This window comes from Drosophila kikkawai, chromosome 2R (genome assembly GCF_030179895.1).
Source record: "Drosophila kikkawai strain 14028-0561.14 chromosome 2R, DkikHiC1v2, whole genome shotgun sequence".
Lineage (NCBI taxonomy): Eukaryota > Metazoa > Arthropoda > Insecta > Diptera > Drosophilidae > Drosophila > Drosophila kikkawai.
The window spans coordinates 21284406-21298220 of record NC_091729.1 but is presented as its reverse complement, the minus strand read 5'-3'; the positions used below and the strand labels follow the sequence as shown (position 1 = coordinate 21298220).

Genomic DNA, 13815 nt, shown 5'->3' with positions numbered 1-13815 from the left:
TTTTCTATTTAAAATAACAATGCCGCAATCAAAAGTGATTTATTAAATTTTCGTACAATTTTTGCTTCCATTTGGTTTTTTTTTTTTTTTTTTGTGAGTTAGGGTTAAGGTGGAGGCTGCTTTTTATAGTTTTCCTAGCTTCTCTCTCTCTCTCTCTCTCTCTCTCTCTCTCTCTCTCTCTCTCTCTCTCTCTATCTTAGAAGTTTGTTGCCTAAGTCTTTTGATTTTCACACACTTAAACTAGGTTTGTTGCCTAGATAAACAAAAATACTTTACTATTTCAATCCATTTTTATTCGAAAATATATCTTTACATTGAAATCTGCGGGGGCAGCTAACGGCACTTGGTCTTTATAGATATGGTCATGTCTCAAGCCTATCTCTATGTGGGCAGCTCACATCTGAAACACACTCACAGGGTAGTCTCGTCGACCCCATTAAGATGTATCTAATTGTCTCTGTCACATTCCATGACTCGAACCCATAAATTTTTAATTATAATTATAAACCAACTTCCGACAGGGAGAGACAGAGCCCGAGGAACAACGAAAGCAAGTGGCAAAGCAAAACAAAAGATCAGAAGCCACAAAAAAAAACGAAACAAAAACCCAGTAAAAAAATATGGCGAATTAATTCAGTCTTAAAATAATAATATTAAAAATTATAATAGGAAAAATATTAGAGAGAATACCAGGCGATAGATATATACAAAGCCAAGCTATAAACATAACTTTTTAAAAACAATACAATATTTCTTTCTACCCAAAAGTAACCAACTAACTTGGCCTTTTTGACGGTGATCCTTCCCCAACTGACCCCAAGTCCCGATCAAGATCAGGCCACCTGCCATCGCATCAACCGGAACCGGAGCTCAAAAGACGCATTTCCAATGAGTTTGCTGTGCTGTTGGCCAAAAAGGTCCAAGCCGGCAGCCGTCGCTTGCCTAAATTTATTTCAATCCTTTAAGCACTAATTTTAAATTAGATTCCAATTGCTGCCGTCCTCGTTGTCGTACCCAAGGCAAAAGTCTGCCCTCAAATTGGCAGCTGTTGCGGTCTCCATTGTGTGGCATCTGCCACGACTTTGGCTTTGGTATCGCTCTCCTCCACGACTTTGGCTTTGGTACCGCTCTTCTACTTCTACTTGGGCCTGCCTTTGGCCAGTTATTTATATATTTTTAAGTAGTTGCCAAATGCCTTTTTCTTATCCTTCTTTTATTTTTGAGTTCTTGCGATTTTTATCACATTTGAAAATTTAATTGGCCAAAACAAAAGGATCGAATGCAAAGCATTTGCCTTCGGTACTCCTGTCTTATCCGGCATCTGCCTAATAATTGGCTTTCCGGCATAGAGTGAGAGTATAATGCTTATCTGACTTTACGCTTGGGCTCACGCAATGTAGACTCAGTGTCAAAGTGGATCACTCAATTACTCATCCCGCTCAGATATTACGTATACGCAGTGGGCGTCACCAGTGGGAAAGGAGAGAAAATATTAATGGTTGGAAATAGACTCACGCAAAGTATACAAATGCTTGACAGAAACAGAACTGTAGGATTGGGATACATTTATAATTGTTGCTAATTTTGAACAGACTTTTAAGAACACAAAATCTATTAACACTAGAGTTAAAAAAAAACCCTTTAAAAAGGGACCAAAATTATGCAAAAATTTTGAATTATTTGAATAATTTATTGCAAATTTGAAACTTTAAAAACATCATTGCATACTTTTAGACAGATTTTTAAAGGTTTTCAAAACTCTAAATACTTTTTGGAATATGTGAAATTTTTAATCTATTCGTATTTCTGTTGATGAAACGCTCTCAATACTGTTTAGAGGCAGAATCATTATTTGAAAATACATATCCCACTTCCCCTCTTTTCTTCCATTTGAGAAAGTTTGATTAATTAGCAGCACATACTTCGGGCGTGACATTCTCGACTAAGGAATGGCCAAATGCCATGCAACTCATGACTAATGAAATCCCTTACCCCAAGCCATAAAATGAAATATACAAAGTCGAAAAAAAGACGAGAAAAGAACCCGAGTTAAGTGCCCACAACATGTGTAAAATGTGACATGAGCAGAGCCGAGAAAGGATGTGGACTTTGCATTCGCTTGACTTTTGATACCGAGCACACACACTGTGGACTCTGGAGAAACAAACACCCAACACGCCCAAATAAATTGGGAACGAAGACAGCGAACAATTTTTAACAAGAAAACAATTTTTTGAGATGGGTTGGGTTTATGGATGGGATGAAAGGAGGGGGTGCCTGGGTCGTTTCGGAATGCATTTCCAGTCGACGCCGAAATTGAATCATTTGACAAAGCCTCCTCTCTGCCTCGAAATGCAAATTATGCGTTTAGGTAAAAGCGGGAGGGAGAACCCAAGAAGACTTTGACCCAATCTTAAGTGAAGAAGATGTCGCGCGGATTTTAAAGTGGGAAAAAAGAAACATACATATATGCAAAAATATGCAGGTCCCAATAAATCAAAACTGTGGCTCATTTGGCATTTATTTGACTCGTCCGATTCCAGCAAACACTTGCATATATAACCTTTACATGTGTATGTATGCTCCCTTCTTGGTAATCTTTCTATATACACACACACACATTTATTTTTATTTTGTGGGCAAAATGCAAAGCCAAAAGTCATTAAAATGCGCACTGAGAAGGGCTGCGAGCCAAGGAAATTTGTCGGATTTTTTTTTTTTGTTGCTGTTTGCGGTGTGACAAATTTTTGTCTGCTTATATTAAACAATATTTGCATATATGTATATGTGCATGCAAATATAATAAAAGAAATTGGTAAGACAGGAAATAGGGTCAGCAAAACAACAGCCAACATTTTAGATACATTCAGAAAGTTTCTGGTTTCTTAGTGTTTAGTTCTTGGCTTGAGTCGTAAGATTTTGCATATTTTCACTATCAATTTTGATCTTTAACTGTTTAGTTTTATACGTTTTTAAAGTAGAAATTTGATTTTGCAAGGTAACCAAAAAAGCGAGGAGAATTGAAATTCTAAACGAGTTGCAACGAAATTGTACTACTGTCTTTCAAGTTCCCTTTCTTTGTTCATTTTATTTATTTATTTATTCATTTTGTGGGATCTTTATGCAAAGAAAGATTTTGGTTATATATTATATATAAAGATACATAATATATCTTATATCTTGTAGATAAATAAGCTTATTTCAGAATATTTGAGATATAGTTAAGCCTTAAAAAGAGGATTTTAATAGTAGTTTCAGATTTTCAGTATTTATCAGTAGTAATTTCTACTTTATACATTTTTATAATAAGTTTAAATTCATGACCAAAAAAGCGTCTTTAATATCGGTGTTTTTTCTTTTCGGTTGCTCACTTACACATTTATTTTTTGCACATTTCGTTCATCCTTCTTGCACAGCGGGCATTTATTGTTGCTGCTTTTTCGTTGTCGGTCCAACGGGTAAAATAATATTTTTTCCTTTTAATATATAATACACACGAATATTGTTGCCAAAAAAATAAAAAAAAAATAAAGCAGAGAAAAAACCCATAAATTCCATTAATCATTTTTGCAAAAAATAAAGTCAGAAAATCTTAAAAAACGAGGCAACTTTTTTGTGTGTGTCTGTCTTGGTTTCTGTTTTTTGCTGTTTTAAAGAGCGCTGCCGAGCCAAGTTCAATAGAACTTGTTTTGAATTTAGTGCCTAAAACACGCACACACACCGCAACTTGGGCTAAGACCAACTTGGCCAAAATGAAGCGGTGAAGGGGAAATGATGAAAGGGGCAGGCCATGATCATGCCTTTGGGGGCTCTCTTTCGAGCCTTGTGACTAGCGCGAAACTTGATTAAAAATTCAAGGCCATGTTGTGGCACAAACGAGCATTTGAAGCTATATGCGATCCGATGCGATGCGATACAAAGCGAAAGCACGTAGACCAGTCAAGACCAGACCAGACCAGACCGAAGCAGACCCACCAGCCAGTCAGCCAGCCAGCTAGCCAGCTCCCGTGCCCCAGACCAGAGTGGTTGTTTAGAAAGCGGCTGCAGCTCGTGGTCGGTCGTGTATCTGCAAGATACAGATACCAGACCAAGATGGCGATAGAGATCGCTGCGCGCTCCGCTTGCCCAGTGCACTCGTTGCACTTGCCAAACCTACTTAGAGGCCAAAACTAGTTGCGCGGACTCAGTGCTGTTGGTGGCTGAAAGTGGTTTCCATTTTAGCCGGTCCATGTGAAAAATGTGGCCACAGCCACTTTTGTTTTGCATGTTTTCCTCTTTGGTTTTCATTTTTCATGAGCGTGATAGCGAAGTATATGCCTTGTATCTCTCTTTCTCTCTTTTGCTGAGTTGGTTTCCATTTTCATCTTTACTTTTCTATATGTACTCTTTTTTTTTCATTCATGGGATTTAATTGGTTTTTTATTTTTATTATTTTTTAATTGCCCTCAGGTGGGCAACCTGGCCATAATGACAATTAGCCACTGAGTTCAAGCCAAGATTATTTGCTGTAACTATAAACTATTAAAGGAATATACAAACTTGTTTAGACAAAACTGAATTTTTCAATTTGCATAAAGCAAGTAGCTCTTCGGGAGGAAAACTCGCCTAATAAGAGCTCTGGGGCATTTGACAAACTGCTGCCTACTTGACAGCTTAAATAGCTTCCAGTGCCTTTAGAATTTGAGCCACTCTTTCTTAGGGTTCTAATGATAATGATAATGATGTTGAGGTTGCTTATGATGATGATGATCGCATGTTTATAAATAGTCTTAGAAACACTCGAGCTAAAAGCGATTTCAAAATGTTCTCGCTCAGTTGTCGATGCTCTCGAGCTTTACCTTGAGTGTTCGGTTTCATTTACCTGGCCAAGAAAATTGCTTGGCTTTGGCCCGGCTTCTTGCCTGTAATTAAAGTGGCCAGCGGAAGTGAGCCGAGCTGTGAAGTTCAGCTAGCTGTGTGCTGTATTTCTCTGCGGAAATGTAATGGGAGCTGCAAACACTAGGCCGAACTACATACTATATACTACATACAATGTATTTATTCCACAACACAAACCCTGGCTAATCTACATTTCTGATTCTGTTTCTTTGCAGGTAATGCCACATGACAAGCTTTACCCCCTTGAGTCTAGCGAAAGAAATTCGCGTCAGGTAAGGCCCACACAGTGGGCCACTTTTGTATCGATGGCGTTAAATATGTATGTACTTTGTGAAGTTATCTTTGGTCATCGACTCCCACACTCGATCGGAAATAGGCATTCACAGCTGCCTTTGCGCAATTTCTTTTCGAGAGAGTAGCGAAACGGCTTTTGACAGGCAGAAATCCTGACTGACAAGTTGCCCCTTGACACACATTTTGTCATAGCAACGCCGAAAATAAAATTAATAAATTGTTTTCAATATAAAAAACAACAGCAGAGTACGCACCACAATTGGCACAAAACATGGTCGGTCGGTCTAGACCAGACAACTTGGCTGCTCACCCAAAAAACATATATATCTAACGAAAAATGGGAAATGGCATAAACAACTGCCATGGCCTAAATGAGGGCGGTTAGGATCAGTGCACAATGGAAAAAGGTGGCTAATAAGGGCTATTAGGCTTATGGTGAATATATTCCAGAGAGGAGAGGGAACTAGGGGAGGCATGATTGATGCTAGACATTTTTTAAAAAATATCAAGGGAAGCTCATGCTTTTTATACGAAATTTTAAAGACAACATTGTGGAGGTTTTTTACTTTAATAACTTACTAGCTTTTATTTGATCTTCTTAGGTTTTATTTTAATGAACAAATAGCTTCTATTTTGAGGCTATAAGTTTTGTGACCATAAATTTTGTGGCTTAAGAACCCGGTATTTTATGGTGGGCAACCTAAGTTCCAACTTTCTACCGAAATAATAGTCAAATTTGTATTACAACGTATTGATTTCATTATAATTCTTTAATAGTTGTTTTAAAAACTTTTTTGGTGATCTCTTTAAAAATGAAATTAAACAGGTGTTCTTTTTTCATCCTAAATTTTCGTATATCTTATATATTTTATTTTTTCAAAGGCATATCGATCTTCTTTGCTCAGTAATATGACGACATTTGTGAAGGTATCCAATACCCGAAACCGATTTCCACAGAATTTTACCTGGCGATATAAAAGTCGAAAATTGTATTAATCTTCGCACACTTGCTTAAAATACTTAAAAGAATTCTTGGAAGTGAATTTTGTAATATCGAGCGAATGTTATACACCAGCCCCTCTTTTCCATTCGAAAGGTTTTTTATTTCGTTGTAATGCAATACTCCATATATATATATATATATGAAATATGTTTTTGCTGCACTCGACAAAAGAATTTCCCACAATGTCAAGAGCCAGGGAAATCGCGCATACGCACAGTGGGCGGCCGCCGGCAATATTCAGCGGGAAATTGTTTTCCATGCCAAGTGAAGCATCAAACGTGCTACGTTTTTCGCTTGGAATAATTTGTTGCAAATGTCTGGCTTTTTTTTTTGCGGGGGAAATAAACAAACCCAAAAACAATTGAGTCTCCCCTCGGCTCCCCTTGGGTAAAAATTTCGAATAAACAATTTTCGCAAAGCCTTTAATGCAGTTCAATGCCTTTGCAGGCGGCAAAATGTGCATTAAATTAGTGTGTTCAGGGAATACTGATCATTTTTATAATATATATCGAAAATCTACAGTTATTAAAGAACTTAAAAGGTAGAATTACTGAGATATCTTTAGTTTTTTGCTTATAATCTATTTAATCGGATGATAAACATAAAGAGTTATTAAACAATAAAAGTGCAATCTTATATCTTTCACCTACACATAAAATATACTCCAGAATCCTGACAACAAAGAAGACAAAAAGTAGATCAGAAATTGATAGCAATATTCCCTGAAATCGAACAGCTCCATTTCTCGCCCTCCATCGCTGTCTGTCATTCAGCATTTCCATTAATGCTAGCCGCCATTGAATGCATTATCCGGAGGAGCCCAGTCGGTTCTGCGCCCTTTCCCCGCTGTCTACGAGTGACGTAAACGACTTCAAGGACGCACACTAACCCGTGCTCGTCAGACAGTTATAATAATAAAAGACAGCTGCAGCAGCAGCAGCAGCAGCGGCAACAATATGTACAAGTCCGTGTACATGGTACGTTGTACATTGTACATCGTCGTCGTCCCAGAGCCCAAACAACGTCCGTCGCTGTCCGTGTCGCTCAATAAAAATCACTGACCAGCAACAATGTGGCTGATATTTAATAAGTCTGGAGCCAAGACGACGACAACAAAGCCACACAAATTGCCAGAGGGGCGAGTGGGAGGATGCTCGGATGCTGCACAACAACATGTTGATAATGTAATAACAATAACAATAATAATAAAGTGGAAGTGCCCCAGACGGGGGGGTTTGGCGAAGCTATAGTAAGTCGAACTCGACTTTTACCTACCGCAACAAGGTCGTGTTTGAGCTATGCTTATGGCTTAAGGTTCTGCACAACGCTACGCTTTCATTTCGTTTTTACTTCTATTTTTTTTCCATATTTAATTAAAAACTTCCGTTCGAGCACAGCCAAACTGCACTTGAGCCAGAGTTGTGTGTCTGATTTTGCATGGCAGCTGAGGAGAACGCTTCGGTGCCCGCATTAATCACGCCGGAATAGTGGTTGCTGGGGGTGTTTGGTGGGGCAGGAAGGAGTAGCAGGAGAAGGACTTTAGATAATAATTTTCTGGAGAAAATAGTATGGGGCTTAGTCCAATTGCAAATTGTACACTGCGAAGAAGAACAGCCTTTTAGGAAGATGGTTTTTTTTTGTCTATAAATAATACTAAAATTTCTAGTGTTATATGATATAAGATGTATCTGAATATTCTCTCGTGGAAACCCATAAATATTTCTATCCTAAATCATAATTTCTGTAAAATCTCTTTTTTCGTTGCTATATTTTCTTATGTTATCCCGTATTCAGTATCATTTTCTATTAGGGTGACACCAACGGATATACCTCTTTAGGGTCCTCCACCCCACCCAGAAACAATCATTGGTGACGCGTCTGGCTGTGACGCTTTTGTTGTTGGCTATGAAACTTCTTCATTTCTTTGTCCATCTATTTTAGCTCTTATTCTCTACAGGTTTGTTTTTCCTATTTTCTTCCAGCAAGCTTTTCGCTTTGTGTTTCTTAATGGCTTCACTCCATTGCCATTTGTTTTGCGCTCCATTGTTCGCTGGGGAGTCCCGGTGCTTTACTTTTGCCCATAAGTGTAACAGCCACGCCCCGGTCTCCAGGCTTCTTCTTTCACAGACAGTGGAACCTAACTTTAGGAAACTTTAAGATTTAATTATTTTAATAATTTTAAAATTGAGTTTTTAATCATTCAAAAATACATCTTTCTAAATTTTTAAATTAAATAATTAAAATAGGCATCTTTTAACAAACTTTTAGTAAAACTTATAAGAATATATCTCTTAAATCACAACAAATGTTAGCAAGAAATACAAACACCTTTCCTGATTTTTAGATTTTTTAAGGATTTTAGCCAATGTTGGCAAGCGACTGCAGAAAGACACAGTCCGTGTAATAAAGCATCGCACATGGGTATGTCGAACATATGTATGTTTGGTTATAAAGAGCAAAAATGTAAACAAAGCCAGCTTTCCACACGACTTTGCATGTGTGTGTGTGTGTGTGGCATGCAAATGCAAACACATATCATTAGGGAGGGAATGCGCCAAAAGGGGGCGGGTTCCGGTGGGGAAAAAATTGCATATGGAGCTCCTGCTTTCAAATATATACAAATATATATGTATATAGAAGCCTGGTAGGGGAGCTGGAGAGCTCATTAGCGGAATGGAAATGTTCAAATGAGTCCGTCCTAATGAAAATTATATAGTTTTCACTAACTTTAATTTTATAAATAAACTAAAACTTAATATTTTTAGATGCAGGCTATTTTCTCTTTATTTTGTATTTTAAGATTTTAAATAATGTCCTTAGGAACATCATTATTACCGCAGGTTATGATTGAGTTTATAGTAATAAGCTAATTTCCTAACAAACCACCAAGCGGAAACAGAAACAAACCTTTCGATCATTCCTTGGCGGCCATTTTGTTCACTGTTGTAAATGGCGTCACCTTGTTACAGTTATTGTTGGTGCCGTTTGGGGCATTCTTAGCAGTTACAGCAACAAAAACACAAGCCAACAAGCTGCCACAAGACGAAGCCGAAAGCCGGAGAATGCGTTCCGAAACACACGAAAGGTCATGCGACGACCCTCGTCTAAATGTCGACCTGTGCTCAAAGTAGGTTAAAAAGCATTTTTCAGCCACCTAGTGCTCCTAGTGCACACAGTGCACACTGCATCCCCCTTCTCCTGCTGCCCTTCCTTCCTACCCCCCCATCCGGCACCGGATCCTGCTCCGGCAACGGATCCTTGTCCGTGTCCCTGCCCCTGGTCAGAAACAGAAACAAGAAAGTACATGGCCAGGCGGCAACATGCCAACGAACTGAAAAAATCAATTTCTCAACCATACAACCATAGCGCACACACAGAAGAGGGGCTTTGGGGGGGTTCTGCGGCTCGGGGGTGGTAAAACGTGCCTAACAACTGAGAAACTCGTGCAAAATAAATTGCAGCCTTGCACTAGAGAACCCCCTCAAAACAGAAAAACGTGTGCAACCCCAAGCCAGGGAGAGAGAGAGTGACAGAGTCAGAGAGAGAAAGACGAGAAAGAAGAGAGAGCGTTGCAGGGATTGCATGCGCGGACATGCGCTAGGCTGTGGTACAGTTTTCCAACTCCGATACCTTGCTGCACCCCATTGCTCGACCCAGGCGCTCGGTTAGGCGGACCATGTTGATTTTGGCCTTAGCTACTCGACCGGCTGGCCATCACAATTCAACCTAGCTACGGCCAAAGCCAAGGTAGAAGTCCCCCAATCCCCAATCCCTGAACCTCGACCCACAATGTCCTGCAACCCCGTCACCTTCTCCATGGGGAAAGTCTGGAGTTTCGGTGGTTAGTTGGGCCTGCTCAACGTATTTTGATTTAGGGTCGTCGGCTTTCGTTTATGTAATCGCCTGCAATGCCGCCATAGTCAAAGTCGTTGGGCCTTGGTCAATAAACAATAAACAACAATATGTACACAGAAATGTGTCATTGAATTAAAAGGAATTTTTACTATTAGCTGGCGAGTCTGAAGAGAAATTCTGTTAAGGTTTAATTAGATAGAAAGCTAAGAATAGGGAATTTGCAGGGTTTTACATTTTGGAAGTATTGAATTGGATTTGTTTTTATGTAAGTAGTTTAACTTTTCGGGTATCTAAAGGTTTAACCTCTCTCTTCTCTTTTTGATCTTGGATTTGAAAGCATTTTTGAATATGTTGAAGTTAAATAAAAAATATATGCTTTATTATTGTTTTTAAATATGTTTATATAATATTTCCATATTATTGAAGTATGACTTGCATTACGAAAAGTATTAGAACTAGAAAATGTACTTGGAAGCATCACCCTCTTGAGTAGGGATAAGTTCTCGTTCCAGGTGATTAGCAAAGACATATTCATGGCTCAAGATGAAAGCCAGAAAAATCACTGCATTCCACCAGCTTCCATCCGCTCCCTTGCTGCACATTAAAGAACGAATAGTAGGGCTTTTAATGTCAAATTGCAGACAAATCGTACTCCATATGTACTACATACAATCCATACAAACTTACATACATACATATATGTACATAAATACTATATGTATAAATGTATCTTTTCCAGTTCCCTTTGTTTTCTGCCTTTGGCTTTCCTATCGGATCGGATTGGAGACCGTCAAGGGAAGTCTCCAAATCGCATAAGCAAACTCTGCCTCGGCTGACTTTTTCACATCTTTTGGCTCCGCTAGAGAGCAACTTGCTGAAATGCAAACAGCTAAAAGCGGGAAATGGGGAGGTGTTGGTAGGGGAGCCGCCTTGGAACTTATTTATTTTGCATTTCAACAGAAGGCGCTATTTGCAGTGGCCTCCTCCCCCTTTTTTTCTCCCATTTTCTCTTCTCTCTCTCTCTTTATCATTCTAGATCTCTCTCTCCTACTCTCCCTCCTTCTCTCTCTGCCCCCTTGTTCTCCTCTTTTTGTGCATACACAAAAAACAAGCCGCTTAAAAATATTGCATTCACAGCCCACACACACACACACTAGCACACGCAAGCGAAACTGCATACAAAAGGAAAACTTTGCCATAGAATAGAGTCAGCCAGCAAAAAAAAAAAAAAAAATTAAAAAAAAAACAACAACAAACAGGAGCAGCAACAAAAAGTTTCATTTCTTTGCCTAGAACACAAAAAGTGTGTGAAAAAATAAATGCAAATGTAAAGCGAACGGGCAAAATGAAATGCAAAATGCAAAATGCACGCACACGAAGCCCAAAGGGAGAACTTACCTATACCACGGCAAAAACTTGTGTGACATGCAACCCGCTCTCTTTCTCTCTGGCTCACAGCACTCTTGTTGTAAAGGGGGCGGTGGAGGGAGGCCGACGCCGACTGCGCTGCTTGCAGTGACAGTGGCAATGCCAAAGGCAAACTGCACATTTTTCGAGGCCTACATCAACATTTTTCAGCTTTTGCAGCAAGGGCGTGCAGCGCGAGGGAGAAGGCATCGAACAAAGAGCGCAGGGGGAGAGAGCTACGAGCGAGTAAAAGAGACAGGGAGAAATGGCGCAGGCTACTGGGCGCCAAGTGATGCTCAGATTGGTGTATCTGAAAGATACAATATCTATTAAAGCTTGTTATGGGATTTAACGTTGAAAGGTTATAACATCGATGTTTTATGGCAACTATTTATAAATTAATAAATAAAATAACAAAAAGAAATATTAATTTATATATTTTGTTACATTTTTTAAGCCAAAACTGTATTTTCCTTAATTTTAAAACATCCATGTTTCATTGATAAATTCGCATAATCAATAATAGCAGGATTATTATGATTATCCAAGAACTAGTATAATATTTACCAATAGCTAGTTTGGATTTCTTTTGAAGATCATTTATATATCTCAATTTATTTCTTTAAAATGTGTATCATATACTCCTAACCGAATTTTTGATATTTTATTTCAACTGAAAATGGTTATAATAGGTAAAGACTCGCCCGCCAACACTGACGAAAAAGTTTAGCCCTGGCTGCACCATGTTTTGTACTACTCGCGGACCTGCACACATGGCCACAGCTACGGCCTGGGGATGGCGCTGCCTTGGCCCCCAGTTGGCAGCCCCGCTTGCTGGGATTATGTGGGTATATAGTGCGGAGTGGCGAGCGAGGGCCGAACGGAGCCAGCACAATAACACAATGAACTCCAAACTCCGAGGCATGGGATGGATGGGGCAACCGGGTGGATTCAGGGGTGTCTTTTGAGCTCCACTGTTGTCGCTTTGGCGTGCAGTTTTTCAACCATTGCCTTTCCGCCTTTGTTTGCTACTCGATGGCGTTCCGTTCTTCCTCCTGCGTGCGATGGAAAATGTCTTTTCATAGAGGAAAAGCGAAAAATTAAATGTGGCTCTGCTGCGTGTAAACCTGTGTGTGTTTACGTTAACTGGCAGTTATAAAGTTGATGTTTCAATGGCTATGCTAAATTTATTTGGTTATATTGAGGCTTTTTCAGTCACCTGGGCCACAGCTTAGCTTTGCCCCATTGAATTTTCAGCGGTTATTTCATGTCCTAGGTCCATTTTCTTAACTGTCAATTAAAGTTAACGATTAGTTTAACCTTAAATACCAATCTAGATGTTCGATTTTTAGATTTACAGAAGCTGAATATCGCATAGAATTAAGATATTGATCATTTCAGTCATTCTTAACTCTCAGACTTAAGCCAGATTAGAGTTAAAGAAACCAGTTATTTAACTGCCAGTTTATCTGCAAAATAAATACTTAATGTAGATTCAGAAACTGGCCTTATTCAGCCCCCTCATATAGCTTAGGTGCAGCAGGTTTTTACTTTTTACCACACGATTTCCCTGCCAAAGCAGCAGCTCTCTCGCAAGTGCAGTGAAAATGCAGTCATGCTGGCGTCTCCCCATTTTCCTTTTTTCCATTTTCCATGAGTCGCTGGAGCAGACAAAGTTTGCATGACGCCGTCGTTTATTCCACTTGCCACGCTCCCCCGCTGCCCGCTCCTCTCCGCTGTTTGTCAGTGGTGGCAGTGAAATTGAAACGCAGCAACTGCAGCAAAAGGGAGGGAAAGTAGCCAAGACAACGGGGCGTATGGGTAATATTTTATGGCAGGCAACGGTCAGGGAGAGGGATCCAGGACGTGAATGTGGACGTGGAGGTGCAGAATATGGTGAATACTGGTTACGGAAAACTGTGTTAGGCCGACAATGCACTGCGTTGCACTCGGTTGCCGTTGAAGCACAACAAGGGAGGGGGGGCTAGGCGGCAGAGGGTGGGTGCACTTGTGGCCAAGTGACGTCTTAGCCGCGTCCTCTTCTCCTCTTTCGTGGCTATCGCCTTCGCCAAGTGTCTGAGCCGTGTCTTGTGTGTCTGCCTTTCTTGCTGTTTCTGTTGTTGTCACTGTCTTGGCTGTTGCAACAACACCAAGCCTCTTTCTCATATCTTTTTATACTCTTATGTGCTACCAACGCCCACATCCACATCCCCATGCTCCCCCACCCACTCCAGGGTCCGTCGTTAGTGCCTTTGTAGGAAGAAGACTTGCACTTGATATTCCTTTATATCTCTTTGTGGGAGTGCTGTGAACGTGACTATTCGGATAATGTATCTCCAGGGCCATTCATAGTTACTGATGCCTCGTGCAAGCCCCTT

At 39.9% G+C, this 13815-nt stretch overlaps 1 protein-coding gene across 2 annotated transcripts in view; it reads left to right on the top strand.

The window, feature by feature from the left end:
* Nucleotides 1-13815, top strand: part of EcR (Ecdysone receptor) — a 66036-nt gene that overhangs the window by 49252 nt on the left and 2969 nt on the right. The window lies entirely within an intron of this gene.